The sequence below is a fragment of the Oryctolagus cuniculus genome, chromosome 19, assembly GCF_051225735.1.
Source record: "Oryctolagus cuniculus isolate XC-2025 breed Fujian yellow rabbit chromosome 19, ASM5122573v1, whole genome shotgun sequence".
Classification (NCBI taxonomy): Eukaryota; Metazoa; Chordata; class Mammalia; order Lagomorpha; family Leporidae; genus Oryctolagus; species Oryctolagus cuniculus.
The window spans coordinates 64188603-64216453 of record NC_142885.1 but is presented as its reverse complement, the minus strand read 5'-3'; the positions used below and the strand labels follow the sequence as shown (position 1 = coordinate 64216453).

The 27851-nt window shown below is 49.2% G+C and overlaps 1 long non-coding RNA gene across 1 annotated transcript; it reads right to left on the bottom strand.

Annotated features, from left to right (window-relative positions):
* Nucleotides 1–24099: 24099 nt before the first annotated feature.
* On the bottom strand, nucleotides 24100–27342 carry LOC149120630 (uncharacterized). The gene is made up of 3 exons (XR_016226074.1): nucleotides 27226–27342; nucleotides 26971–27030; nucleotides 24100–24261 (listed from the first exon to the last, which is right to left on the bottom strand). It is a non-coding gene; the product is annotated as an uncharacterized LOC149120630 (long non-coding RNA).
* Nucleotides 27343–27851: the final 509 nt, after the last annotated feature.

The window sequence follows — 27851 nt, the reverse complement described above, 5'->3', positions numbered from 1 at the left end:
TAGAACAAAAAAAAAAAAAAAACACTAAAAGGAATAAAATAGTTGTTCCTTGACAGTCAGGACAAAGGCTGATCAAGTCATTGTTTCTGGTAGTGTCCATTTCACTTCAACAGGTTTCCTTTTAAGTGCTCAGTTAGTTGTCACAGATCAGGGAGAACAGATGATATTTGTCCCTTTGGGATTGGCTTATTTCACTCAGCATGATGTTTTCCAGATTCTTCCATTATGTTGCAAATGATGTATTTCATTTTTTTTAACTGCTGTGTAGTATTCTAGAGTACATATCCCATAATTTCTTTATCCAGTCTTCTGTTGATGAGCATTTAGGTTGATTCCATGTCTTAGCTATTGTGAATTGAGCTGCAATAAACATTAAGGTGCAGACAGCTCTTTTATTTGCCAATTTAATTTCCTTTGGGTAAATTCCAAGGAGTGGGACAGCTAGGTTGAACGGTAGGGCTATATTCAGGTTTCTGAGCAATCTCCAAACTGACTTCCATAGTGGCTTGACCAGTTTGCATTCCCACCAACAGTGGGTTAGTGTCCCTTTTTCCCCACATCCTTGCTAGCATCTGTTGTTGGTAGATTTCTGTATGTGAAGCCAGCGCCGTGGCTCACTAGGCTAATCCTCCACCTTGCGGTGCCGGCACACCGGGTTCTAGTCCCGGTCGGGGCGCCAGATTCTGTCCCGGTTGCCCCTCTTCCAGGCCAGCTCTCTGCTGTGGCCAGGGAGTGCAGTGGAGGATGGCCCAAGTGCTTGGGCCCTGCACCCCATGGGAGACCAGGAGAAGCACCTGGCTCCTGCCATTGGATCAGCGCGGTGCACTGGCCACAGCGCTGGCCGTGGCGGCCATTGGAGGGTGAACCAACGGCAAAAGGAAGACCTTTCTCTCTGTCTCTCTCTCTCACTGTCCACTCTGCCTGTCAAAAAAAAAAAAAAATTCTGTATGTGAGCCTTTCTAACCGGGGTGAGGTGAAACCTCGTTGTGGTTTTGATTTGCATTTTCCAGGTGGCTAGTGATCCTGAACATTGTTTCATATGTCTGTTGGCCATTTGGATTTCCTCTTTTGAAAATGTCTTGGCCCATCTCTTAAGTGGGTTGTTTGTTTTGTTGTGGTAGAGTTTCTTGATCTCTTTTTAGATTCTGGTTGTTAATCCTTTATCAGTTGCATAATTAGAAAATATTTTTCCCATTCTGTTGGTTGCCTCTTCACTTTCCTGACTGTTTCTTTTGCCGTACAGAAACTTCTCAATTTCATGTAATCCCAGTTGTTAATTTTGGCTTTGACTGCCTGTGCCTCTGGGGTCTTTTCCAAGAAGTCTTTGCCTGTGCCAATGTCTTGCAGGGTTTCTCCAATGTTCTCTAATAATTTGATGGTGTCGGGTCATAGATTTACATCTTTAATCCATGTTGAGTGGATTTTTGTGTAAGGTGTAAGGTAGGGGTCTTGCTTCATGCTTCTGCACGTGGAGATCCAATTTTCCCAGGATTATTTGTTGAATAGACTGTCCTTGCTCCAGGAATTGGTTTTAAATCCTTGATCAAATATAAGTTGGTTGTAGATGTTTGGATTGATTTCTGGTGTTTCTATTCTGTTCCATTGGTCGATCCATCTGTTTCTGTACCAGTATCATGCTGTTTTGATTACAACTGCCCTGTAGTATGTCCTGAAATTTGGTATTGTGATGCCTCTGGCTTTTTGTGTTGTTGTACAAGATTGCTTTAGCTATTCAAGGTCTCCTGTGCCTCCATATGAATTTCAGCATCATTTTTTCCAGATCTGAGAAGAATGTCTTTGGTATTTTGATTGGTATCACATTGAATCTATAAATTGCTTTTGGGAGAATGGACATTTTGATGGTATTGATTCTTCCAATCCATGAGCATGGAAGATTTTTCCATTTTTTGGTATCCTCTTCTATTTCTTTCTTTAAGATTTTGTAATTCTCATCGTAGGGATCTTTGATGCCCTTGGTTAAGTTGATTCCAAGGTATTTGATTGTTTTTATGGCTATTGTGAATGGGATTGATCTTAGCGGTTCTTTCTCAACTAAGGAATTGCCTGAGTATACAAAGGCTGTTGATTTTTGTGCATTGATTTTATATCCTGCTACTTTTCCACAGTCTTCTATGAGTTCCAGTAGTCTCTTAGTAGAGTTCTTTGGATCCCCTAAATAAAGAATCTATCATCTGCAAAGAAGGATAGTTTGAGTTCTTCCTTCCCAATTTGTATCCCTTTAATTTCTTTTTCTTGCCTAATGGCTCTGGCTAAAACTTCCAGAACTATATTGAATAGCAGTGGTAAGAGCGGGCATCCCTTTCTGGTACCAGATCTCAGTGGAAATGCTTCCAACTTTTCCCCCTTCAATAGGATGCTGGCCGTGGGTTTTTCATAAATTGCTTTGATTATATTGAGGAATGTTCCTTCTATACCCAATTTGCTTAGAGTTTTCATCATGAAAGGGTGTTGTATTTTATCAAATGCTTTCTCTGCATCTATTGAGATAATTATATGGTATTTCTTCAGCAGTTTGTTAATGTGGTGTATCACATTGATTGATTTGCAAATGTCGAATCATCCTTGCATACCAGGGATAAATCCCACTTGGTCAGGGTGGATGATCTTTCTGATGTGTTCTTGTATTCTATTGGCCAGAATTTTATTGAGGATTTTTTTGTTTCAATTTTTGTTGATTTCTCCTCTAATTTTAATTATTTCTCTTCTACTAGTTTTGGGTCTGGTTTGCTGCAGTTGTTCTAAATCTTTGAGATGCATTGATAGCTCATTTGTTTGGTGCCTTTCCAATTTCTTGATGTAGGCACCTATTGCTATAAACTTTCCTCTTAACACTGCTTTTGCTGTCTCCCATAAGTTTTAATATGTTGTTTGTTATCCTCATTTACTTCCAGAAAGTTTTTGATTTCTCTTTTGATTTCTTCTATGACCCAGTGTTCATTCAGGAGCATGTTGTTCAGTCTCCATGTGTTTGTGTATGCTCTAGGGATTCCTGAGTTGCTAATTTCCATCTTCATTCCACTGTGGTCTGAGAAGATGCATCGTATGATTCCAATTCTTTTGAGTTTGCTGAGACTTGCTTTATGGCCTAGTATGTGGTCAATCCTAGAGTAGGTTCCATGTACTGCTGAGAAGAATGTGTATTCTTCAAGTGTAGGATGAAGAGTTCTGTAGATATCTGTTAGATCCATTTGGACTATAGTGTCAATTAAATCTGCTGTTTCCTTGTAGATCTGTCTGGTTGATCTGTCTATTGCTGAAAGTGGAGTATTAAAATCCCACAATACTATTGTATTGGAGTCTAAGTCTCCCTTTAAGTCCCTTAACATATCTTTTAAATAACCTGGTTCACTTTAATTAGATGCATATACGTTTATAATAGTTACATCTTCCTGTTGAATTGATCCCTTAATCATTATATAGTGCCCCTCTTTGTCTCTCTTAACAGTTTTTGTGTTAAAGTTTATTTTGTCTGATATTAAGATGGCTATGTCATCTCTTTTTTGGCTTCTGTTGGCATGGAATATTTTTTTCCAACCTTTCACTTTCAGTCTGCATGCATCTTTATTGGAAAGATGTGTTTCTTGTAAGCAGCAAATAGATGGATTTTGTTCCTTAATCTATTCAGTCCGTGTCTTTTAACTGGAGAGCTGAGGCCATTTACATTCAATATGACTATTGATAAGTAGTGACTTTGCCCTCCCATTTTTCCAAAGTTATTCCTAATATATGCTTTGATCTTCCTGAGATCTTTTACTGGGAGGTTTTCTTCCTTTACCTTCTTTTGTATTGATGGCTGTGTTTCTGTGTTTCTGTGTGTAACACATCTTTAAGCATTTTTTGCAAGGCTGGACAAGTGGTGACAAATTCTTTCAATTTCTGTTTGCTATGAAAGGTCTTTATTTCACCTACATTCATAAATGAGAGCTTTGCAGGATATAATATTCTGGGATGGCAGTTTTTTTCTCTTAGTACTTGGGCTATATCTCACCATTCCCTCCTAGCTTGTAGGGTTTCTGATGAGAAGTCAGCTGTGAGTCTGATTGGAGATCCTCTGAGAGTAATCTGACGTTTCTCTCTTGCACATTTTAGAATCTTTTCTTTATGTTTCACTGTGGCGAGTTTGACTACAACGTGTCGTGGTGAGGATCTCTTTTGGTCATGTTTATTGGGGGTTTCTGTCTTCCTGTACTTGGATTTCTCTTTCCTTCTCCAAACCCAGGAAGTTTTCTGCTAGTATCTCACTAAAAAGGCCTTCTAATCCTTTCTCTCTCTCCATGCCTTTAGGAACTCCTAGAACCAAATATTGGGTTTTTTAATAGTATCCTGTAGATTCCCAACAATACTTTTTAGATTTCTAATTTCCTCTTCTTTTCTTTGGTTTGACTGTATTCTTTCCTGTTCTCTGTCTTCTAAGTCTGATATTCTCTCTTCTACCTCACTGATTCTGTTTTTAAGGCTCTCAAATGTGTTTGTCATTTGTTCTATTGAATTCTTCATTTCATTTTGGTTTCTCTTCACTATCTCAATTTCATGTTCTACTAAATTCCTCATTTCATTTTGATTCCTCCTTAAGATTTCATTTTCACGAGAGAGATTTTCTGTCCTGTCCTGTAAGGGTTTCTGTAGTTCACACGTTTGTTTTTGATAACTTCTAAATGTTCTTATAAATTTTTTGAAATCCATGTCTTGCATTTCTTCTATCTCATCATCTTCATAATCTTGAATGGGGTGTCTTGTTCATTTGGGGGTGTCATGATGTCTTCCTTGTTCTTGTTTCCTTGGTTTCTGTGTTTGTTGTTTGGCATTGTGGAGATATTCTTTGGATTCTTCTTCTTTTTTTCCTTGCTGTGGTGCCTTTTCTCATTATACTATGACTCTAGATTAAGTGGACTGTCTGCTTTTGGTGAATCTCTAGAGGCTTGTGGTGGGTGTGGCCAGAGAGTTTGGTTCAGTTCTTCAGGGTTAAGGGTGTACCAAAGGTGAAACACCCAGGTTTGGCATGGTAAATCTTCTCTCTCTTTTTGTATTCAGAAAGGAAGTAATTCTACTCAGCTGAGCTCTTCTCCTTGCTGGCAATCAGTGCCTGAGTGCTAGCCCCAGTGGGTGTAATATTTGTCTGTTCTGTCCCAAGGACCACACAAAGCACCTTTGTAGTTCTCAGTGTAAGCTCAAATTTCCCTGCAATGTCTCTCACTGGGTAGCCAAGGGCACCCAAATTTGTGGTGTCTCCCACCGAGACAACTCATATCTCAGCCACACCGTGAGTTCTCCCACACACCTCAGTTTTTTTTTCATAGTCCCAGCTCCAAACATTCACTAGGTCTTAGTCTTCTGTTACTGTTCCCCACCAGAGTCAGGTTTTTCTGCTTGGCTGAGTGTGGGCGCAGCCCCGAGCTAGCACAGCTGTTACGTATGTCCAAAATGGCGCCTGCTCTATTGTCTCGCTCGCCTTTGTAAGGTGAGTGGAGAGAAAGAATCGTGTCCGTACCGGTCCCTTTTATTTTCTCTCCTCTGGTTGGGCTGGTGTTCTTTCCCCAATGGGGCTTCAAGCCTTGTCCCCCCTAGGCTCTTCCTGCCGCTTTTCCGCCAGTGTCTCAGGCTACTACGGTTTTGTCTCACTTCCCTTTCCAGCGCTGGAGTGGAGATTCTCTCGGCAGCTGGGCTCCCGAGCTGTGGGTGCCCATGCCCTCCACGTAGGTCCACCATGTCCCTCTAATTCTGGGAGAGTTTCCTCTGCAATTTTTTCCCCTATCTCTTCCCTGAGATGACAGTATCTTCATTTTTATTAAACTATCTTTTCCTGGACTATCAGTGAGCTCCCTCCCTATTCCACCATCTTGGAGCCCCGCTCCATTTTTAATTATTTGTTTTAAGCACCTTCACCCTTGACCCCTGCTTGAGTCTGAATGAGTCGAGTGGCAAATGTATCTGTCTTACCATTCAGTGCCGAGTGCTCATCACTGTTCTCTAAGTGGTACCTAAGGCTGCCCACTTTGAGATGCATCCTCATGGAGAGCCAGTTCTCAGATTTGCTTGGGAGATGTGCTCTAGCCACTGGATTCACAAAGGTCCTGTGGCTCCCCTTCTGGGCAGCAGGGACTTCTCTGAACAAAGCTGCGAGGGCTGACCCCTGTGGACCTCAGGAATAAGCAGCTCCAGGATGCTCCCTCGACTCAGTTTATTCCCTCCCTCCACTGAGAAGGATTTATTAATATTAGCACTGGTGCATTTCTCAAGCACAGACAGTGACTTGGAGATTGTGCTAAGTGTTTTACATTTAGCATCTCATTTAAATCTCAGAATTCCTCCTCTTACAGTGGTTGTTAATCCCATTTTTAAAGATAAGGAAATTACAGGAGAAGGAGTTAAGAAACTTTGGCAAAAACCACCAAGCCAGGACATGTTAGAATCTAGGCATCTACCCAGAACCTGGGTTCTGAACTAACATGCAAAACTGCTTCTTCAAACAGTTATTGGTCTTAGCAGACTGGCTTATGTCACTTAGCATAACACTTTCTGGGTTCCCTGTATGGTCACAAATCATAGGATTTTCTTATTTATGCCATTATATAGATGCCATATTATCTATTGCCTTTATTTATGTTACTATGTTGCATTTTCTTTGCCCTTCATCTGTTGGTAGTTATTTATGTTGTTTCTATATCTTAGAAATTTTGAATAACACTGAATATACTTAGGAATAGAATTGCTGCATCATATGGTGATTCTATTTTGAATTTTTTTAGGAGTTGTCATACTGTTTTTCATAGTAGATGCATCATTTGACATTCCAGCCAACAGTGTGCAAGGGTTCCAATTTCCACAGAGCCTTGCCAACATTTCTTATCTTTTTTTGTACTAACTCTCCTTGTAAGGTGATATCTCCAGTATTGTGATTGCTCTAAGGTTCTGTGAAGGGTTCAGTGAGCATACGCTTAGTCCAGGGCTTGGCGTGGAATAAGCAGTAGCTGCTGAAAATTTATTTTTAGTGAGACCATGAACGGTCGGCAGACTTTGGAGGAGGAAGCGGGCATAAAATCTCCTTGGGGGACTGGGCCTGTACCGTTGCAGCAGCACCCACCTCTTGTCAGCAGGGAGACATGGGAGAATGAGGTCCTTCGTTCCTGTGTGTAGAGACTGAATTTGTCTGAAGGGTAACTTGAAGAGAAGTGTGTTCTCCCCTGCATTCTGTGGTTTGGATTTTCAACCCAGGGTTAAGAAAAGCATAGCTATAACGGGCAGCATTTGGACCAGCTGAGGAAGGGTTTAATGTCATTGAACACCAGCCTTGGTGTCCTGAGACTCTGCCTCTCTTTCTAGCTACCAAGGGAGGGATGCTGGGGTACAACACCTCTCCATTTAGCCCAAAGCTCTAGGGCAGAGCAACAATAATAAATGTTCCGGCATGGTGCTAAGCATGCAGAGACGTCTCATAAAGACTGAATTATGCACCAATTGAAAATAAAACTAAAAAAAAAAAAACCAGAATTAGAAATGAGCTCAGACAGAATATTTCAGATCTGTCAGAATCCTCCACTCCCTGGCAAGCCTGATAAATTGAATGTCCCTGCGTCTGTGTGATATATTTCTTTTGTTCTTTCTACTGCCCAAATTAATTGTTCTAGACCCCCCTGCATTGAAAGGTAGCCTCCCAAAAGAACCCAGTCCACTGGATTGTAAATTTCAGATAATGCACCCCTTCCAAGGCTACTCTGAGCTTGAAAAATATCGCAGACCGAGAAGAAGCCAGTGGACAAGGTGTCATCAGACACCTCTCCGGTGCTCCTTGTGTTCCACGGGGACGGGAGGGGGTGGGATGGAAAACTTTGCTTGTTCAAGTGAGTCCGAGCTGCTCTGTCTCAGCTAGGACGCGGAGCATCTGATCCCACAGAGTGGGGATACCCTGATACATCTCCTGGGTGCCCTGGGCGCTAAGGGAAGGGAGCCGTTCTGGTTACGGCAGCATCCAGACGCAAGGGCCATGGACTACACCCTTCAGCATTTACCAAAATCAGCTCAGCAAGGCTTCCAGGAACAGTAGAGCACTTGGGGGTGGCCACAGCGAACTGCAGCCTCAATGCCCACAGAGGAGGCACCGGGGGCTCCACTGCACCTGCAGGGCAGCGTGGCCAAGGCCTTGCACACTCAGGCGCCGGAGATTGTCCCGCTCGGATCTGGAGGCTCCGCCTCCCGGTTTCTAACTGCAGCACTCCCAGTTACCCTTAAAGGTTCAGCTCAGACTGGAAACGTCATCTGAACTCCACAAGGCACCCTCTGTTCTTATCAGGGCATTCCATTTACACGTATGCATGGACCAGAGAGCTGTTATTACTCAGAATTAAATGATAATGAAATGAAAGTTGACATAACCATGCACCGGTATTCTGTATCTTCCTGTTTATCAAAAAGCTTTAAAAATTAGACTAAATTAAAAAAAATTTAAAATTCAGAAAGTTTCCTGGCTACAGAAAACCGTTCCTGACGCACAACCTCCTTGACTTGCATCTGCATGTCTGCATTTTCATCTGGTCTGGTGTCTGAATTTTCTGTGCAGACCCTGAATTGCTTCACTAGGAGCGGCTTCTCCCAGCAGCTCACGTGGTTCTCGCTGTATAGGCAGGGCCTTTACCGGTGGCTGGGGTTCCCAGAGAGCAGCCTCGGGGGTGGACCCAGGAACTCGCAGCCAGGGCTTGGAGTTCGGGTACCTGAGCCACATCCTGGCCCCTTCACGGAGCCGCTGTGTGACCGCTGGGGCCCGAATGCTCCTGGGAGTGGCCTTGGGGAAGTGACTGGGAGGAGATGAGGCCATGAGGGTGGGGCCCTCACGATGACGTTAGCAGCTTCGCAGGAAGAGGAAGAGGGGCTGGATTTAGCGCGTGTGCGCTTGGCTCCCCTAGTTTCACCCTCCGCTGTCAGTGCGCCCCACAACAGTCCCCCCGAGAAGTCAGCGCCATGCTCTTGGACTTTGCCACTTCCAGCAGGGTAGGAAATACACTTATTTATGGATTATCCGGTCTCAGGCAGAAAACTAAGGCTGTGACCTGGGAAGAGGTACGGGTTCTCACCGAGCCCCACTTCTCTCACCTATAAAATGCAGGTAACCGCAGCATGTACCTTGTTGGCCTGTGAAGACTAAATGAGACAATATTTAGGGTCTGGTTGTGGATGTGGAGTCTGGCTCGGAAGAAGTCCTTGTTCCCAACACATTGGCTTTTATTGTCACCGTCCATGCTGAATCAATAAATGGACTGAGTGATTAAACCAGGAATCTGAAGATGTCTTAGCCTCACCATGGAAAAATCTTGGAACGTCTTCATGGCTAGCACCCAATTTATTCATGCTTTCATGTTAAACAGTTGTCCCCCAAAACTTCAGTCCTGGTGCTTGGGCACTGAGACCCTTCGGAAACACAAGCGAGTCATGAACCCCCCTTAGAGGGGTCCCTAAAAGTCTCTTGTTCCCACTTCCTGCCTTGTCTTTCACACTTCCCAGTTAATTTCTCATTCTAATGATGGAAGCATTAATATCATTACTAATTAATGCATTTCAGGAGTGGAGACTAAGATTTCTCAGTGCCTGCTCTGTGATGGGAACCAGACTGGCTGCTTTAGAATTCTTTGTCTCAAATATCCCCCAACGCCACGTGTGGTAGGCATGGCCCATATTGCCGACAAGGAGACTGAGCCACAGAGAATTTAAGCAACCTCCCGGAAGTCACACAGCGTAGAGGCCACACAGCTGAGACCAAATCCTAAGCCTCCGTGCTCTCAAAGTCCTTGTAGTTTTCACAACCTTCAGAGAAGTGAAATAAGTTTTGCTGAGTCCAGTAATAGCCTTTCTTCCCTTTGAAAATGGAGGCATGGTAGTGAGGGCCGGAATTTCAGCAGAATGCCATTTTAAATGTCTCCTTCTGACCCCATTTAAGCCTCTCTCCTACACTCTCCACTTCCCCCAAGGCTGGGGGAACAGTTCATAAAGCAGCACTATCCTGTGTGACTCTCCTCTCAATGAAAGGGTCAAGATCCTTGGTCCCTAGACAATAACCTCACAAAGCGAGTGTCCCTCTGAAACCAGTGGGTAATAAATCGCCCCTTCCCTTTCCCTCCAGCCCCTGCCCCTCAGCTTGGCTCAGATGGCCACTGCTCCTGACGAGGGTCTTCCTGAACCTCCTTGGAGCCCTACACTCCTTCCAGCTGGGAGTGAGGATGCTGGGCAGAGACAGTGTAGACGTCAGAGGCAGGGGAACTTGGTCTCAGATTTGCTGCTTCCTCTCTCTACAGCATGGGCAAAGTGTCTGGTGTTCTCGGATCCTCACTGTAGTTTTAGGGCGCGTTTCCTCCAGCACACGTGTATTGTGATCTGCCAGGTGTCAGGTGTTCTACCGGGTCCAGGGATTCCGTGATGAGTGAACGCCATCTGGGTTCCATCGGGAAGCTCCCTTTGCTTGTGACAGAGGACTTAGATGGCAGAGGGAGAGGAATCACATCACTGAGAGAGAAAATGACACTGGATTTAAAGTCTCACAGATAGAACTACCCTTGTGCTAGGAGAATGTCTAATGAAGAGGAAGACTTGACAGGATCCGAAGGCGTGATTGAGACCCTCTGGATGCGTAAGGGTTAGCCAGGATGGGGCAGGCAGCATTAGAGGCCCAGGACATGGCTTGTTGAAAGGCCCGTCCTTGCAGAGTTGTCTGTGACGAAGTGTGGTATTTACACAGATCCTCCACACGTCCTCCTGTGTTCTTTAAATCCTCTCTCGATTGCTTACAATCCCAACACAATGTAATGGCTATGTAAATAGTCACTGCACACTGTTGTTTAGGGAATAATGTCTGTATATGTTCAGTAGAGATGCGGGTTTTTCCAAATATTTTTGATCCATTGTGTGCTGAATTTATAGATATGGAAGCAATGAATATGGATGGCCAACTGGCTATATGCAGGCAAGGCTTTTTCTGTTGCCCTCCCATCACAAACATGGATGAATGCTTCACATTGTAATGAATTTGACTTAAAACACAGGCAGTGGGGGGACCTCATGGAAAGAGTGAGTCAACCATCAGACAAACAGAGACTGAAACAGAGCCAGTGGCCGACACGTCTGTTGACTGGGGGAGAAGCACCATGTGTACAAAGATGACAGGAATGAAAAAGACCACAGCGGTTTGGGAACAAAACTCTAGGTGTGCATCACAAGGGCAGGCGTCCAGGGTTTCAGGGCTAATTTGCAATTCACTTGTTTCTCGCTAGGGCAGCTCTACACAGCAGGCTCCAAGATGTGGAGCAACAGGCATTTATCTCTTTCACAATCATTTATACCAGGTAATGCAGCTAATTATGACTGTGTCCTACTGGGAATGACATTAACTTACTTACTCAACAAACATTCCGGGTATCTGCAGTGGGCCAGTCCCTGTGTGCGATGAGAAGCCTGCAGAGTTAAAAAGGACACACTATCGTATCCTCAAGGAGAACACAACCAAAGAGGGACTGCAGGCATGTGGGGTCCATCAGAAATGGGAATAGATACCCGGTGCGGAAAAATACCCTCACGCCAGCAGTGAGGGGCGTCACAGGCCAGTGTGGTCCCTTGAGTCTGTGGAATGGGGTCAGGTGAGCCCCAGTAGAATCAGCCAGAGACTTTACTAAACACGTTACCTCCTAGAAATGCTCAGTCAGTAGGGCTAAGCATGGGCTGTGGCAGTGCAGATCATTGACAAGATTCTGCAGAATCTTCATGTACAGCTAGGTTAGGATTCACGGTCGCTACTTGGTCCTAAGACTCTTTTGTGCAAGACCAATAGACTCAAGAGTCAACCAGCCTGGAGTTCAAATCTCGCTCTACCCTTGTGTGCACTTAGGGAAAATCCTCCAGGAGTGCCCTCTCTTTGACTCCATTTGGAGAATGTGGGGGCCGGCACCACGGCTCAATAGGCTAATCGTCCGCCTGCGGTGCTGGCACACCGGGTTCTAGTCCCAGTCAGGGCGCCGGATTCTGTCCTGGTTGCTCCTCTTCCAGGCCAGCTCTCTGCTGTGGCCAGGGAGGGCAGTGGAGGATGGCCCAAGTGCTTGGGCCCTGCACCTGCATGGGAGACCAGGAGAAGCACCTGGCTCCTGGCTTCAGATCAGCATAGTACATTGGCCACAGCGGCCATTGGAGGGTGAACCAATGGAAAAGGAAGACCTTTCTCTCTCTCTCTCTCACTGTCCACTCTGCCTGTCAAAAAAAAAGACCAGACAAGGGGAGACATGCGTGGAGCAGAGGTCAAGAGGGTTCGGCAAGTGGTACTGCTGGTTGACCTTCCCCGGTGGGGTCATGGGCAGAACAGCTTTCCCCAGCAACAGTGTGTGCCAGTACACCGGGAGTACTGCCAGCCTGGACAGCTCACACGAGCTGCAGTGTCCACCCCATGCAGAGGCTCAGTCCCAAAGGCGTGGCTGACTGCCCATGTGACTTGTTCTCCAGCCCCTCTAGAGGCAGCGACTCAGTCCCAACCCTAAATCTCACTGGCAGACTGCACTGTGTGACTGGTCCGCATCCTACGTCACACTGCGTGACCAGAGGACCCTGAGCAGACAGACAGCCCTGGCAGGCATGACGTCCCAGGGCCTAGAGACCATCTTGCACAAGTCAGGAGCCAAGGCCGGACCCCTCTTTGGGCAAAGTTAAATTCTCTACTACACATCATGTGATGCTTTGTCATTTCCTTAGCTTCACTTGTTACAGAAACTTGGGGTGGGGAAACCCCCCTTGTTCAAACAGGCTCCAGACAGAGGGTCCAAGCAGCTTATTGACGCCAGCGGGCTCAGCTGGGGTCATTACCTGAGAGCTGAGCAGCAATCCCAAGTTTCTTACAGTATTTCTGGGCTCATCAGTGTCACCGTTACAGCATTGGTGGGTTTCAATTGCAGCCTATGTGATTTAGGACCACACTTCCAGTTGTCGGTGGGTCTGGTATGTTTGTAAAAGAGATACCACGGGGCCGGTGCCGCAGCTCACTAGGCTAATCCTCCACCTTGTGGCGCTGGCACACCGGGTTCTAGTCCCGGTTGGGGCGCTGGATTCTGTCCCGGTTGTCCCTCTTTCAGGCCAGCTCTCTGCTGTGGCCCAGGAGTGCAGTGGAGGATGGCCCAAGTGCTTGGGCCCTGCACCCCATGGGAGACCAGGATAAGCACCTGGCTCCTGCCTTTGGATCAGTGCGGTGCACCGGCCACAGTGCACCAGCTGCGGCGGCCATTGGAGGGTGAACCAACAGCAAAGGAGGACCTTTCTCTCTGTCTCTCTCTCTCACTGTCCACTCTGCCTGTCAAAAAAAAAAAAAAAAAAAAAAAAAAAAGAAAAGAAAAGAAAAGAAAAAAAAGAGATACCACGGGCAGATGTATGACTGGAGGTGACAGAGGCAGAACTTAGGACACCTTCCCTCCCTAGACAGGACCACAGGGGGCAGCTGCGTCACCAGTCGACTGCGAGCAGCCACTTGTCAAGGTCTGTGTGTGTGGTGGGGGTGCGTTCGGCTTCTCTCTCTTTGTCTCTGGTTGTGGCCGTATTTCCTCTACATTCCCCCACTCTGGTGCCCTCTTAACCACTGTAAGGGGCACCATCTCCTGTTCCATCTTTTAACTTAACTGGCTGGTAGCTGTGGAGGAGCGTTTGGGACTTCATGGCCTTCACACAGACAAGTGGGGCTAGCGTGTTAGTGATGCAGGGAACAAACAGAAGCCCCAGAAAGATGGCCAGGGGAGGTCTGGCCAGGGGAGGAGCCAGGACGCCCAGCTCCACATATCACTCCAAGAGCCCCAAGAGTCAGCTACTTGTCACCTCACCTGTTGGCTTTGTCTCTGCTTTGCTGGTAATACATTTAGAAGCCTTTTTTGGGGGGAGAGGGGTAAAACATACGCTGCTGTAAGAAACAGAAAAATTCCTCCTGACAGACCCATTACCCTTATATAAATATGGCTAGAGCAACCCATGGTGACGGCTCGAGTGTTTTGGAGCCATCTCAGCTGGAGCCATGGACAGCAGCAAGGTCAGTATTATCATTAATCTAGACAGCATAGAGTGACCCTAATTCCCAGGTGTCCCTCGTTGAATTTTCCAGGCTTCTGCCACGCACTGAGCAGTCGGCTCCCAGGTATGCGACTGGAGCAGGGCTGTAGACTGCTCGAGCTTCAGCCTTGTGTAGACTGACCAGCTTCTGGTGTGGTCAGAGCAGGGCAGTGGGCTCAGAGGGTGACTCTGAGGGGGTTTTCAGGATCCCCGGTCACTGTCCACCTGACAGAACTCTCGGGCAGGGCGGTAGCCTTTACTCAGAGTGACGGATCCAGGCGTCTATTCCTGCAAACTGTAAAGCTGTAGGGGTGATTAGAAGCACAGGGTATGGTCCCGTCCATGTAGGCCTAAGGGGTGTTCTGTGTCAGTCTTCACCCATACGACATCTCCTGGCCCATGGCGGTGCAATGGGTTACTCAAAGACATAGGAAGTCTCTCTAATACCCACCAAAGCAGCTGGGCTATAGTAGTGGCCAGGATCTGTAGCTGGGCATGGATTTCTAAATTCCCTACTTCTCTCTTGTCCCGGGAATCTCTATAACAGGTGGGGGCCTACTGAACAGAATCTCACAGGGTGAGAGTTTGATTCCTGCTTGGGGTGAGCATCTCATTTGGAGAACTATGGGCAGCACCGATGTCCAGGGCAATTGGGTCTCCTGACAAAACTCACTTAGGGCTTGTTTTAGGGTCTGGTTCATGCACTCAACTTTCCCTGAACTCTGAGGCAGGTAAATTGCATGTAAGTTCCGTTTAACTTGTGGGGCCTTTGCCAGTCTCTGTGTGATTTCAGCCATGAAGGCCGGCCCTTTATCTGACCCAATGGAGGTAGGCATCCCATGCCTGGGCGAAATGTTAGCAAAACTCCGCCTTCTCTGGCTTTCTGGTGGGGACGCCTCCACCCAGCCTGAGTGGTACAAACTAACCAACAGGTATCCAACCCTCTGCTGGGCAGTGGTTCAGCAAAGTCTATCTCTAGGCCTTCAAACAGGCTTTGTCAGGTTCTTTATATTTCTGGAGCCTGGGGGTCAGCCCTGTTTGGCATTGCTGGTGGCACAAGTTTAGGGGAGTTTAGCCACATAATAATGCCAGTTGACCAGAGCTTCTAATGCTGTTTTCTCCATGTGTTTTTGTGAAACTGATGAAGCTGGGAGTAGGCCAGGTGATCTGGGACAAAAAGGTGTTTGTCAGGAAGACGCCGCCATCCATCCAAAGTCTTGATGCCCTTTTTCCTCTTATCCAGCTTTCTCCATCTGGGGTACACGTTGGGTGTTCAGGCGAAATGAACGCAATCAGTATCTTTCTGGTAGGGGCCTGAGGAGCCATCATCATGGCTTCCTGTTTTGCCTCTAAGTCAGCCTTCTGGTTTCCCTTGGTCATGGGGTTTTCTCCGTTTTGACGTCCCCAGCAGTGAGTAACAGCACCCACTGCCGGCTCCCAGACTCCTTCCAGGAGCCGTAGGCTCTCAGTTGGGTTTTTAATGGCCTTTCCCCCTGCAGTGAAAAGTCCTCTCTCTCTCTGTGCAGAGCTCCGTGGGTGTGGAGGGTGGTTAATCATACCTGGAGTCTGTACATGTTTACCTTTTGTCCCTTGCTCAATTCCCAGGGCTCTGATTGAGGCTAGCAGCTCTGCCCATTGTGCTGACCAGCCCACTGGTTCTATTTCCGTTACCACTGCTGCCCTGGAAGGCGTTTACCATCCAGGAGGGAGCTGCTACATCCCTGTAGAGGATGCAGTCTGCAGAAGGCAGAGGCTGGCCCGTGAGGTCTGGGCGACTCCAGTGAACGTCATTGGTCATTGCAATGCAATCATGGTCTGCAGGGAGAAAGGTGGCTGGGTTCAGCCTTCTGACAGCTTCCAGATACACTCGGGGGTTCTTAGAGGGGAGGCCCTGGTCGGCTCATGCGTGAGCTGGTGAGCCCTTCGAGCCCTCGGTGATCCATCAGGGCTGTGCCTGCTTGTGGGGCCTTAGTATTTAGGGTTTGTCCCATAGTCAGTTTGTCTGCCTCTTTCGCCAGGAGAGCAGTAGCCGCTAGGGGGCCAGCCAGCCATCACTGTGTCTGTCTGGGCAGGTAGGCCAGGTCACTTTCAGGGTCCTATATTTTGGGATAGGACCTCCAAAACCATTTCTTTTCATGGACAAATTGAATCTGTGGGTCACATTGAGGAGTCCTAAAGCAGGTGCATCTAGCAGAGTCTTTTTAAGAGTAAGAAAGTGTTGGGTTTTCAACCACGACCAAGAATGACAACCAAGACCACGCTGAGCAAAGAGTTTTATTACGGAGAGGAACTGCGGGGGGCAGCCTCAGGGGGAGAGGAGCTCGGGGCTTACTTGTAGGGCTGGGGCTTTATAGGGAACTTGTGTCCACAGAGGAGGGAGATAGGTGGGAGATGGGTTGGAGTGGCCGAACAACGGGATGTGGGATGCAGGCTGGAGCAGCGGGAGAGGATAGCAGGTACTGTGAGACAGGGAGTCCTTAACACAGGGAGTCCCAGGGCTGCTTGATTCACAAGTGGGGCAGTGATAGGGACCAGGAGACACAGGGCATTTCTCTGATTTGCAGCTGGGACTGATTGTGGGAGGGTGAGGCTCTGCAGGTGCATGGCGCCTCTGTGTTTTTGTTTTCCTGATGCCAGGAAAGAGTGGGGGAGATGTCTCAGAACTGAGTGGATTCAGGACTCTCACATTTCCAGCCTTTCTGGTACAGGAAGTAGGGGCGGCGACAGTTGTCCAGCTGCTTCCTGCTGAGTGGGGGCAGAGTGGGTTTAGCCCAGCCTGGAAGACGGGGTGTTCATTTATGAGGCTGGTGGGTGTGGCTGGTGGCTGTAACTGCTCCGTAGCATCTGGTTAAACGCCTGGACACTGATGCTCCTGATATGGTCCTGTAGGAAGTGGAGGAGGCAAGGGGCAAAAGAAGTACAGTACCAGTGGGTATTACGGGTCCCAGAACCGGGAGAAGCCAAGGGAGGAGAGAGAAGAGCAGGCCCCATCCTTGCTGCCCTCAGGACTCCTGCTGTCGCTTAGCAAGACGTCCTCTGAGTCACTGTGCCACGTCTCTGACCACTCCAGCATGGTTCTCCCAGAAACACACGTTCCCCCTTTCTCTGCTAATAAAAGGTCTAACGCCCTTCTGTCTGAAGGGCCACTTCAGCCAGGGAGGCAGTCTGGTCCTGCAGGTTTGTGATGGAGGCTGCAACTTGTCTGGTTCGGCATTCATGGTGTGTGTTAGCTGCTGTAGCTGAGGAGCAACCCCTGTCCCCACTCCTGTAGGAACACCCAGTGCTGTGAGGAGAGGAAGGACACTATGTCCCTTTTAATGTGGGTGTTTGAAAAACCAGTATAGGAAGAGGTTGGTCTTGGGGCACCACCAAGCCCTCTGGGAGGACAATTACTGGAATGCAGATGTCGGTAGCTTTGGGTGGCAGACAGTGGAACGGGGGGCCCCCACGCTGGAAGAAGTTGTCTCCAGTTAAGCAATTCCCTGAAGGTATGGGGGTCATGGAATCACAGAGTGGACTTGGAAAAGGGGTTAGAGGACAGCAGGTGAAGAGATGGTGATGAGCTTAGACCGAAACACTGGTGTAGGATTTTCGGGTGAGGGAGGCTGGTGAGTAGGGGAGAGCCTGTCTCAGTGGTGGGAGTAGGAGTAGAGTTTTGGGGACCTCAATTGTTGTAAAGGAAGGTAACAGGGTGCAGCAGATCCAGCAACCCTCAGCCAGAGTTGGGTGAGTTGAGGAGCTGGTAGATTGAGGAGACATACGAGCGCCAGTCAGGGCGCGGAAGGCGAGGTGGTTTGAGTCTTTGTGGGAGGGTGGAAGGGTCGCCACTGAATGGCCCTTGAGCGCCATCTTAACCCCAGCAGCCTCCTGTTTTCAGTTAAAGTGCCCTGCCCCGTTGCTTTAACCCCAGTGAGTGGAGGGTGTCATACAGACCTTTGTTCTGGGGGATTTGTAAAATCAGCCACAACCAAGAGTTCCACCAGGGCGGGCAGTTACCTCAGTGCTGGTGAGGAGCGAAGGAGCATCGGAATGGTTGTCTCTTGGACTCATAGCAGGTGGCTTAGGCGGGAGGGGCACGTACATTTGGGAAGGAAGAGGGCTGAGGTGAACGTGAGGAGCAGAAGGAGGTGGAGGGGGACAGGGTGCTTATTGATGCCCAGGGAACTTATTGATACCCAGGGTGCTTATTGATACCCAGGGAACTTATTGATACCCAGGGTGCTTATTGATACCCAGGGAACTGTTATTCAGAGATTATGGGAAGGGGTGATGATCTGGTGATCTTGACCTTGGTGGGACCCACCTGTTGGCAGGAGTACTTCTCTGTTGTACAACATGTGTCCGGTGAAGTGTTATCTTGTGGAGTGGAAATCACAGTGGGTGCCTTTTTAAGCTGGGAGAGATGTATCCAGGGAGGGTGCTGGGAGATTCTGGCAGCAGTCAGAGTAGTGAGGACCACCAGGTGTGGACCTGTCCATCAGGGCTGGAGCCTGAGGGCGAGCCTTTGAGAAAGACCCATCCCCAGATCTGAGAGTCTGGGTTACAGGATCGGAGTGGGGCTCGGTTAGAACCTTGCTGGCATGTTCTCAGAGGGGCTGTCTCCATAGAGTGAGGGGCGGTAGATGATCCTGGAGGGGATGGGGTTGGAAAGGGGGAGGGTCTGCTGGGAGAAAAGGCCGTCCATACACAAGTTCAAGGGGCTGAGAAAGGTGGGAGTGCGAGGAGTGGCTTGGATGCGAGTTAGGGCCACAGGGAGAGGAAAGGATGGGTCCCAGGCAGGTGGAGTTCAGGTGAGAGTTTAGGGAGATGACTCTTAATGAGGCCGTTTGACTGAGGGCGGCAGGGGATGTGAGTTTGTCTGCTGTGAGGAAGTCAGCATTGGGGTTAATGGAGAGGACAAGTTGGGAGAGAAGGGCAGAAAAGATAGGGAGATGTGCAGCTAGGAGAGGAGGTCTTGACCCAGTAAGGGAGTGGGACAGGAGGGCATGACTAAAAACTACGTGTAACCAGAGACCCACAGACAGCACCTGGAAGTGGCCCCGAGGTAGGTGGCTGGTGGAGCCCACCATCAGTGCACATAACTGGAATATAGGAAAGGAAGGTCTGCCCGTTATGGGCTGGCAGGACCATTGATTGAGAAAGTGCCCTACCAGCACTGGTCTGTTTGTAGTTACTTGAACTTATCATGCTCTTTCATGCTTCTGAACTTTTATATATGCTGTTTTTTTATTTTCTTGGCACACTCACATTCCTTTGTTTTGCTTGGTGAGCCATGATGCCGTTTTAGAACCTGTCTCTGATGCTTCAATTGACCGCTGGTGAGAAAGGATAAAGGCTCACCTGCTACCTGGACAGTTACCCTGGTTCCTCAGAGGTGACGGTGATGGTCATGGGAGGGGCTGAGGTCCCAGGGCTGTGTCCGTCATCTGTTGCTAGTCCCAGAAGATTGCCAAGGCCCTTGGGGAGGAGGGGGTTGTATGACTGACCGTCTGACGAGGCAGGGACGGACAGTCTCCCTTCCTGTGTCCCTCCTCACCACACTGGGCAGGGGTGTAGCTGAGGACGAGGTGTGGGGCAGTCCTTTGCCGGGTGTCCGGCGTTGCTGCACTTGAAGCCTGGCCCGGGGGTGTCTGTCGCCTCTGGCTCATCTTCTTGGGAAGAGACCCCAGGGCAGCTGCCAGGTGCTGGTACTTTGGTCTGTCTCTAGAGGCCCAGTGGGCCTGTTCCTGTCCCTCCCTCCCATTAAAGACTTTAAAGGCTACATGTAACAGATCCTGTCATCTAGGCATTTAGCTTTTTTCTGTGTGGGTCAGTGCGGGAACAACATGTGCTACATCAGTTGGGTGTGTGTCATCTGCATGAGCCTGGGCCGAGGTCCACACCCTTTCCTTGTCAGCCATGAGGGTAGAGGAGAGGATAACACATAGATCATGCCAAGCAAGGTCATGTGCCCGAGTAACCAATATCACAATTCGTTGGCATAAGAGGCAGGATCATTAGAAAAGGAACCTAGTTGCTTCTCGATTTGGGAGAGGTCTGCCATGGAGAATGGGACATGGACCAACAATGCCCTCTGCCCCAGCAACCTCTTGGAGGGGAAAGTCCATCAGTACGAGATCTGGTGCCGCCACTGGGGGAGGTGAGATGGGAGAAGGTGAACAAGGGGATGGAGAAGGAGGAGGAGGAGGAGGGGGCGCCTAAGCCTGAGGAGGGGCGGCATCTTCAACGTCAAAGTTGCGAGGAAAGACTAGGGTCGGGGTTTGTGGCTGATTGGGAGAGTTGGGGTCCTCGAGGGGCTTGATGGGGGCCCTCGCCAGGCGCATCTGATGGGTACGGCAGGGACTACAGAGAGAGGGACCAGAGCGAAGGGTGAGGAACGCTTGAACATTAGGAATTTCAGGCCACTTGCCCATGCGGTGGCAAAATTATCTGAATCATGTAAAGTGTCACAGTCAAAGGTGCCATTCTCCGGCCACTGGGACTGATTATCGAGCTTGTATTGAGGCCACACCATGTTACAGTAAAAGACTGGGCAGCGAGGCTTGATGGTTTCTCTAAGTCCCAAGGCCTGGAGGGGCCGAAGGAGGCACTGGAGCCAGGTCAGTCCGGTAGCAGACTCAAAATTAGAGGCCCCCATAGTGTTTTAGAGACAGGTGAGCGAGAGGCACGAGTGTATCAGGACAAGGAAGCAGGCACTGAGGAGAACCCTCCTATAAATGGTCTGGGACCAAGGGGCAGCCGAGGCCGGAGCGAGGGCAGATGTGAACGAAACAAGAGAGAAAGGAGGGGGTGGGTGGCACTGCATAGGAAGGTGAGAGGATCAGGAGAGTGTGGGGGTCACCTTGAGAGGCATCCCCTGCGAGGGGCGGCACACTGCAGAGAGAGGCTCTGGCCTCTAGTACAGGCGTCCGTGACTGAGACTGGGAGAGGCCTGGGGGCCGAGGGAGGCTGTTGGGCGTGCTGCCACGACCTTTTACAGCAAAAGACAGCAGACAGACAACTCCGAGACGAGAGATCCACTCAGCGTTAGCAGTGTCAGCGACGGCTGTGAGGGACCCGGTGAAGCTGTGGGAGATCAGGCAAGAATAGTCAGAGCGGGCCGGCACCACGGCTCAATAGGCTAATCCTCCGCCTTGCGGTGCCGGCACACCGGGTTCTAGTTCCGGTCGGGGCACTGGATTCTGTCCTGGTTGCCCCTCTTCCAGGCCAGCTCTCTGCTGTGGCCAGGGAGTGCAGTGGAGGATGGCCCAAGTGCTTGGGCCCTGCACCCCATGGGAGACCAGGAGAAGCACCTGGCTCCTGGCTTCGGATCAGCACAGTGCGCCGGCTGCAGTGACCATTGGAGGGTAAACCAACGGCAAAGGAAGACCTTTCTCTCTGTCTCTCTCTCTCTCATTGTCCACTCTGCCTGTCAAAAGAACAGTCAGAGGAGGATTTCAACTGAAAGTTAAAATGACCGGGATGCTCAGTGAGAAGCCGGCGCTGCAGGTGGCCCGAGGCTCCAGCAGGCTGTGATTGGCAGTTCTGGTCGCTCTGGCTCAGCCGTGGAGGGGCCAGACCCAGTGGCCACTGGTCCCTGCTGGGTTTTGGCACCAGCTGTTACGGTTTTCAACCACGACTGAGAATGACAACCAAGACCACGCTGAGCAAAGAAAAAGTTTTATTAGGGTGAAGAACTGTCGAGAGCATCCTTAGAGGAATTGGGAGATAGGCGGGAGATGGATTGGAGCGGCCGAACCATGGGATGCGGGCTGGAGCAGCAGGAGAGGATAGCAGGTACTGTGAGACGGGGGTGGGGGGGTCCCTGATTCACAGCTGGGGCAGTGATGGGGACCGGGAGGCACAGGGTGTTTCCCTGATTTGCAGCTGGGACAAACTGTGGGAACGGTGAGGCTCCCCAGATGCACGGCGCCTCTGTGTTTTTGATTTCCTGACACTAGGAAAGCGTGGGGGAGATGTCTCAGACCCGAGTGGATTCAGGACTCCCACAGAAAGGCCCCTGGTTGCTGTTGTCCCCATTTAAATTGTTCTCCCCTCCCCCTTTTGTAACTTCATGGAGGGGCCTATCAGGGAGTAGTTGGGGATCCAAATGCGACAGACGCCAGCTGTCCCCTAGAAGCTCTTGGCCCTGTCTCCTGCACAGTGCTGTCTTGGGCAGCCTGCGGGGACCCTCTGATCTCTCGCAGGGGCATTAGCAGTACCTGTACTCCGGAAATGCCACTGCTGCTGCTGCTGCCTCCAGCGGCAGCCCCCTGTAGTCGCTGGCTCTCGGCTGAATGGAGACACGGCCCTGTCTGTTCAGGTTCCTCAGGTGGTGGTGGTGGGGTGAAGCAGGTAGTGGGCTCTCTGAGAGTTCACGTTGCTCGGGTCGTGGTGGTGGTCTCTGTGGTAGAGGAGGGGCCTCTGGCCTTGGAGGAAGGAGATGGGGAGGCGGCAGCCGTGGGGGCTCTCCATGGAGAACTGATGCAGAGTCTGTGAAGTCCCGGTGGGCCCTAGATTTCTAGACCAGGGCTGAGTCCTGGCCACAAGAATTCTGCTCGGTCCCTTCCTGCCAGGGTAGAACCATCTCCGAGGGGCTGAGGTAATTTGTAAGCAGGAACTCACACACGGGAACTCACTTGGGTGCTCTGCCGATCTGGTTATCACCAGGCTCACCTTCCCTGTGACCTCTGGAGCTCCTTGCTGGGCCAGCAGGCGGTCTGGGCTCCCTGGCGAGCAGGAGGAGCAGCACGCATCACAGGCGCCACGACTCCCTCCACAGTGCCTGGCGCCGAGAGTGTCGGGCCCCCTGGCCCTCCCTCTGATTGGCCCTGCCCTGTGGCCCATGGCCACTCCTTCCTGCCCACCCACACAGGTTTCCCTGAAGAGCTGTGGCAGTGTCTACTCTGCCCTCATCTTAGATGGGGAGTGGCCTGTGACAGCTATTTTACATCAAAGGTTGGCCCTTCACTTTATTAAACCAAAAATTTTTATCTATTTAAGATCCACCTTAGAGGCCATGATAAAGCTCTGATGACTCACTGTTGCCTTGCTGGATCTGCTAAACCCAGTAAGCAGACAATCCTGGCAGGTTACACAGCAAAAGCATTTCTTTTACAGCAGTCGTCTTTTTGGTTTTAAAAGAAATTTTTTCAAACTCAGTGTCCAGTTACATTTTATAAAATTACCACAAAAGCCATAACTCTGGCATTTTTATGCATAAGATTGTTACTTATCAAGTATGTCTCCCTAGACTTCAAGTCGAATTTGAGCCTAGGCTTTGACCATACAGGTGTCCCAGGTTGCACCCAGTCAGATACCTGGGACCGTTTCTGATACAAATTTGTCCAGGCAGCTGCGAGACGGGTCCCCAGAGTGACTGGGGTGTCACAGGCGAAAAGCCCAGTGGAGATTAACTTGACCTAGGAGACTTTCAAGTATCACTGCCCCATGCTGACAGGCAGCTGACCTTTCTCCTCCCCACTCCCAGCAAAGGGGTGGAGTTAACATACCACAAACCAAAGAGAGGAAAAAAGTCTAAAATCTCCTTCTCTTTTGTTTTTTTCCATTCAGAACACAATTTTATGTTTGCAACCCTTTTTAAAGTTTTTATCATACAGTCCAGAACAGTTGGTTTTGTATGATATTTTCCCATAATGTGCACCCCCTTGGTCCATGTCGCAAAACAAGAGACAAAGACCTCTGGAATAGGCACCCATCCGGACTGTGATCGCTTTGCCCGCCTGGCCGCTCTCCTTTCGTAGAACAGAACCTCAGTTAGGGCTCAATCAGGCTCCATAGCAGGGCCGTGGAGCCACAAACACAGTCACACCACACACACACTCTCTTCCGTTAGAGACACCAGACAGGTACTTCCTGTGAGGACCAACGGGCGCAATCACAATGATTGCTGTTACTCTTAGGGACTTGTTACCTCCCTAAGAGGACCCAACAGATGTAAACGCTATGATTGCAGGCAGGTGACCAGTCTCCCCTTCCGCACAAAGGCTGGCCTGGATACTGATGCCCTGGGGTGACTTACCAGGTCCTGAAGTCCAGGAGATCTGTCCACTTGTCCCATTCTGTTAGCCGTGAGGAGTCAGTCCAGGGGGGAGTGGGTATGGCTCCAGGAGCTAGGTTCCCAGGGAATGAGGCGGGAGGTGGCCTTCCAATCCTCCATGGGCTGCTCCCAGGCCAACACAGGCTCTGAGCCTGCAGGAATTTGGGGCAAGGAAGTCAAAGGATGCTTTTGTAACCAACATATTTAAACAAAAACTCCCCAACCCAGGTTTCTGCTTGTATCTCAATTAGGATGAAGTTAGCTGTTTTATCAGATAAAACCACACTTTTATTTCTTACTCACAATACCAGATGCATCAAGACACCCAGCTTCCATGGTCATGTGGCAGATGGGAGGAACATCCAAGGGCTGCCTTTCTCTTAAGAGTCTCAACTCGGAAGTGAGCGTCTGAATGTCCACACAGGTAGTGATCTCACACCACACTGCCCAAAGCTAGTTGCACGGCCCCACCCCGCGGGAGGGTGGGAAATGCAGGCAGTGACAGGTCTTGGAGGAACACTCACAGGTTCTGCCCTCGGCTCCATCAGAGTCCTTTGGTGCAGTCATAACCTGGCGTATCTCCAGCCAGCATTTGTATTCTCTGTACTACGTGCAGGCTGGCTGATGGAGCAGGCGAGGCTGAGCTGTTTTTCAGAGGGGTGGAGTGGAGGCCACGGTGCAGCAGGGGCTCTTGGTCAGCAGGGCCTCTTGGTCAGGAGGAGCAGAGCTCAGCAGGGAGGCGGCTTCTGAGTTAACAGTCCCTTCATGGGTCAGCTCCCCCGCAGCCTTGCACAAGCGTCCTTTGTTGGCTCCTGCATGCTCCTTGGGTGGTGGTGGCAGAATGAGAAGGTGAACGGGGAAACCGGAAGAGAGAGGAGAGGCTGAGAATGGCCTGGTCTTTGCCGAGTCTTGTTTCTCTCAGGGTCCACCTGGAGGAGGAGATTCCCACTCTCCCAACCCTCTGATTGCCTGCGGATAACAGCCTGGCCTGCCCTGGTGCTCCCACGCCATTCTCAAAGAGCCTTCTCAAGGCTGCAGCATCCTTTAGGATTGGGGGAATCTTCGAGGCTCAGGGGGGAGTTGATTGTGCGTCCCCAGGATGAACCTCAGAGTTTCTCCCTTCTAGAAACGCAGGGGGCTCAGCAAGGCTGCGGAAATGCCCCCAATAGCCCCCCTCCCCGGGGAGCCTGCCCTTGTTCCCTTGGAGACAAACGTCTCAGGGAGGGGCACCTCTTCCCAGGAGACTCACTTTGCTTCTGTGCCTTCCCAAGTTTTTAGAACTTTTTCTTTTAGCCAAGGAAGAATGAGTCCCATTACAAGAAGGGGGGAACATCAGAAAATATCACTGAGAGAGATGATCAGACTCTCTACAGGAACATAAATTTTTACAGACTCTCTGGAAGGCAGTTTGCAATATACATCCCGAGCTTTGGAAACGTTCTTGACTTCTGTTGCAATACCCAGACTTCCAGGCATTTATCATAAGCAAATAACAAAGGCAAAAAAATTGGATTTATAAAAGGACATTCAAGAAAGCATTATTTTTATTAATGAGACTTTGAAAATAATCTACATGTCCAAGAGGAGAATGAAATGGCAATGGTGGCATAGCCATGACAGTATTACGTAGCTATTGGAAATAATATTTGGGATCCATTTTATGATGTAGTTGATGCCTACCCAAGCTCGGTAAAGTTATGAGCTGCATAAAAACACACATGCTAATAAAATAAGATGACGGTAACAGCATTCAGATGAAAGCAATAATATATGGAGGGATTATGGTTGACGTTTTATTTTGTTCCTTATATTCATCCTTATCTTCCAGGTTTTCTTCTATAAACATTTATTGCTTTTATAATTCAAAAAAGAACAAATAGCAGCCACATGTATTTTGAGGTTGGATAAACCTCCTTAACTGCTAAGACAAATTCTCATTTCGGGTATTTAAATGGCAGAACTGATGGATACGTCTGCAACGAGGGACTGTCTCCATAAAAGCAGTTTCCCTTTAAAAGTGATGTTGAGCTGTGTTAGCAGGAGTGACAGGGAACGGGGTGTGGGTATGGGATTCATCTCTCCTTTTCTTCTGAGTAACAGATGACCGGAGCTGGGCTCAGGTTTGACTGTGTGTTCCTGGTTTCCATCCATGCGTCACGGACAAGCTCAACCCTGTGTACTGCGCACCTAGCATGCACTTAGCATGCAGATACCGCGCCCCCCCCCCCCCATTTGAGTTGAATCTGCGTTGTGAGGTGTGAAGAAGGTAGAAATTTAATCCAGCTGGGGTGGTTCGAGTGGAGCCTTTGAGAGGTGGGCAGGATCAGGTAAGGCCTTCAGGGTGTAGCCGCTGGGACTGAACACTCTTGGCTTTCTCAGAGAGAAGACTGAGGGCACACACACTGTGTAACGCTTGCACCGCCTGGGAACTCTGCCAGCAGGAAGACCTTCACCAGATGCATCCCCTTGAACGTGGACCAGAACTGGGAGCCTAAATCGACCTTCGTCCTGTACAATTAGCAGTCTGTAGTACGGTGTTCTTAGCAGCAGTGAATGGTGGGTCATGGACAGGTCGTTTTTGTTCCCAATGACAAAGCAACTTGTAAATGACCCACAGGGCCGCTTAATCAGTCACAGGATCATGCAGTTACTTGATTCAATCAATGTTTGATAAGCACTCACATGTTCGGTGGTATTCTCAAGTGTTAGGTTACATACGGCTCATTTACTGCTTGCATAAACCCGTATTTCTGAGTGCAACTTTGGGAGATTAAAGTTGGGAGTGTGTGGAGAGCCACCTTTTATAAAAGACCTCAGGTACGTGGTGCAGTAGTCTTAAACTACACCTGAGAAATGCTCACCTGCATGGACGGAAAAACCACGAACAGCAGTAGAGAGCCTTCCCTGTAGGAACTCACCGGCTAAAGGGGCATAAAGAAACGGTTTATTAGAAACAGTTTAATAAGGAGAAAATAACCACACTGTAACTACAGCTATCTTTAAGAATTACTATGAATCAGGGATTAGCTGAAACACTTTAATTATACCATTTAAACCTTGTAACCACTCTTTGTGTTAGGTATTATTACTCTCATTTTAAAAACGTTTTAACTTACCCAGGGTACCTAGTAGATTTGAAGTAGTCAAGGATCAGACTTGTAACTTCTAACACTGAAGTTTCTGTGCTAATCAGCTCAACAGCCTGCATGGCTGTACTATGGTGGTGAGTGGTTTCTACCGGGCAACCTAGGACCACAGGTGAGCTTGAGGAACCTGTGGGAACCCTTAGGACAGTGCCAAATACCAGATGTAAGTCTTTAAGATGGGCTGGGCTACGAGAGGCCAGGTGTGAAGCCACAGCAAAGCTTGTCCCTGGTTGGGAAGCTTCCAGACTTGACGACTGTTAGGAAGAGTTGCAGATTGGTGCCTCCTCACAAGTAATGTAAGGAAAAGAAGTGCGGAATAGAGAGGAGGCAGTGTACGAATTTACAACCAGAGCAAATTCATTCAAATAAATTTGTAAAAGTGGGTGACTTGGCAGGCGCTGCGGCTCACTAGGCTAATCCTCTGCCTTGCGGCGCCAGCACACCGGGTTCTAGTCCCGGTCGGGGTGCTGGATTCTGTCCCGGTTGCCCCTCTTCCAGTCCAGCTCTCTGCTGTGGCCAGGGAGTGCAGTGGAGGATGGCCCAAGTGCTTGGGCCCTGCACCCCATGGGAGACCAGGAGAAGCACCTGGCTCCTGC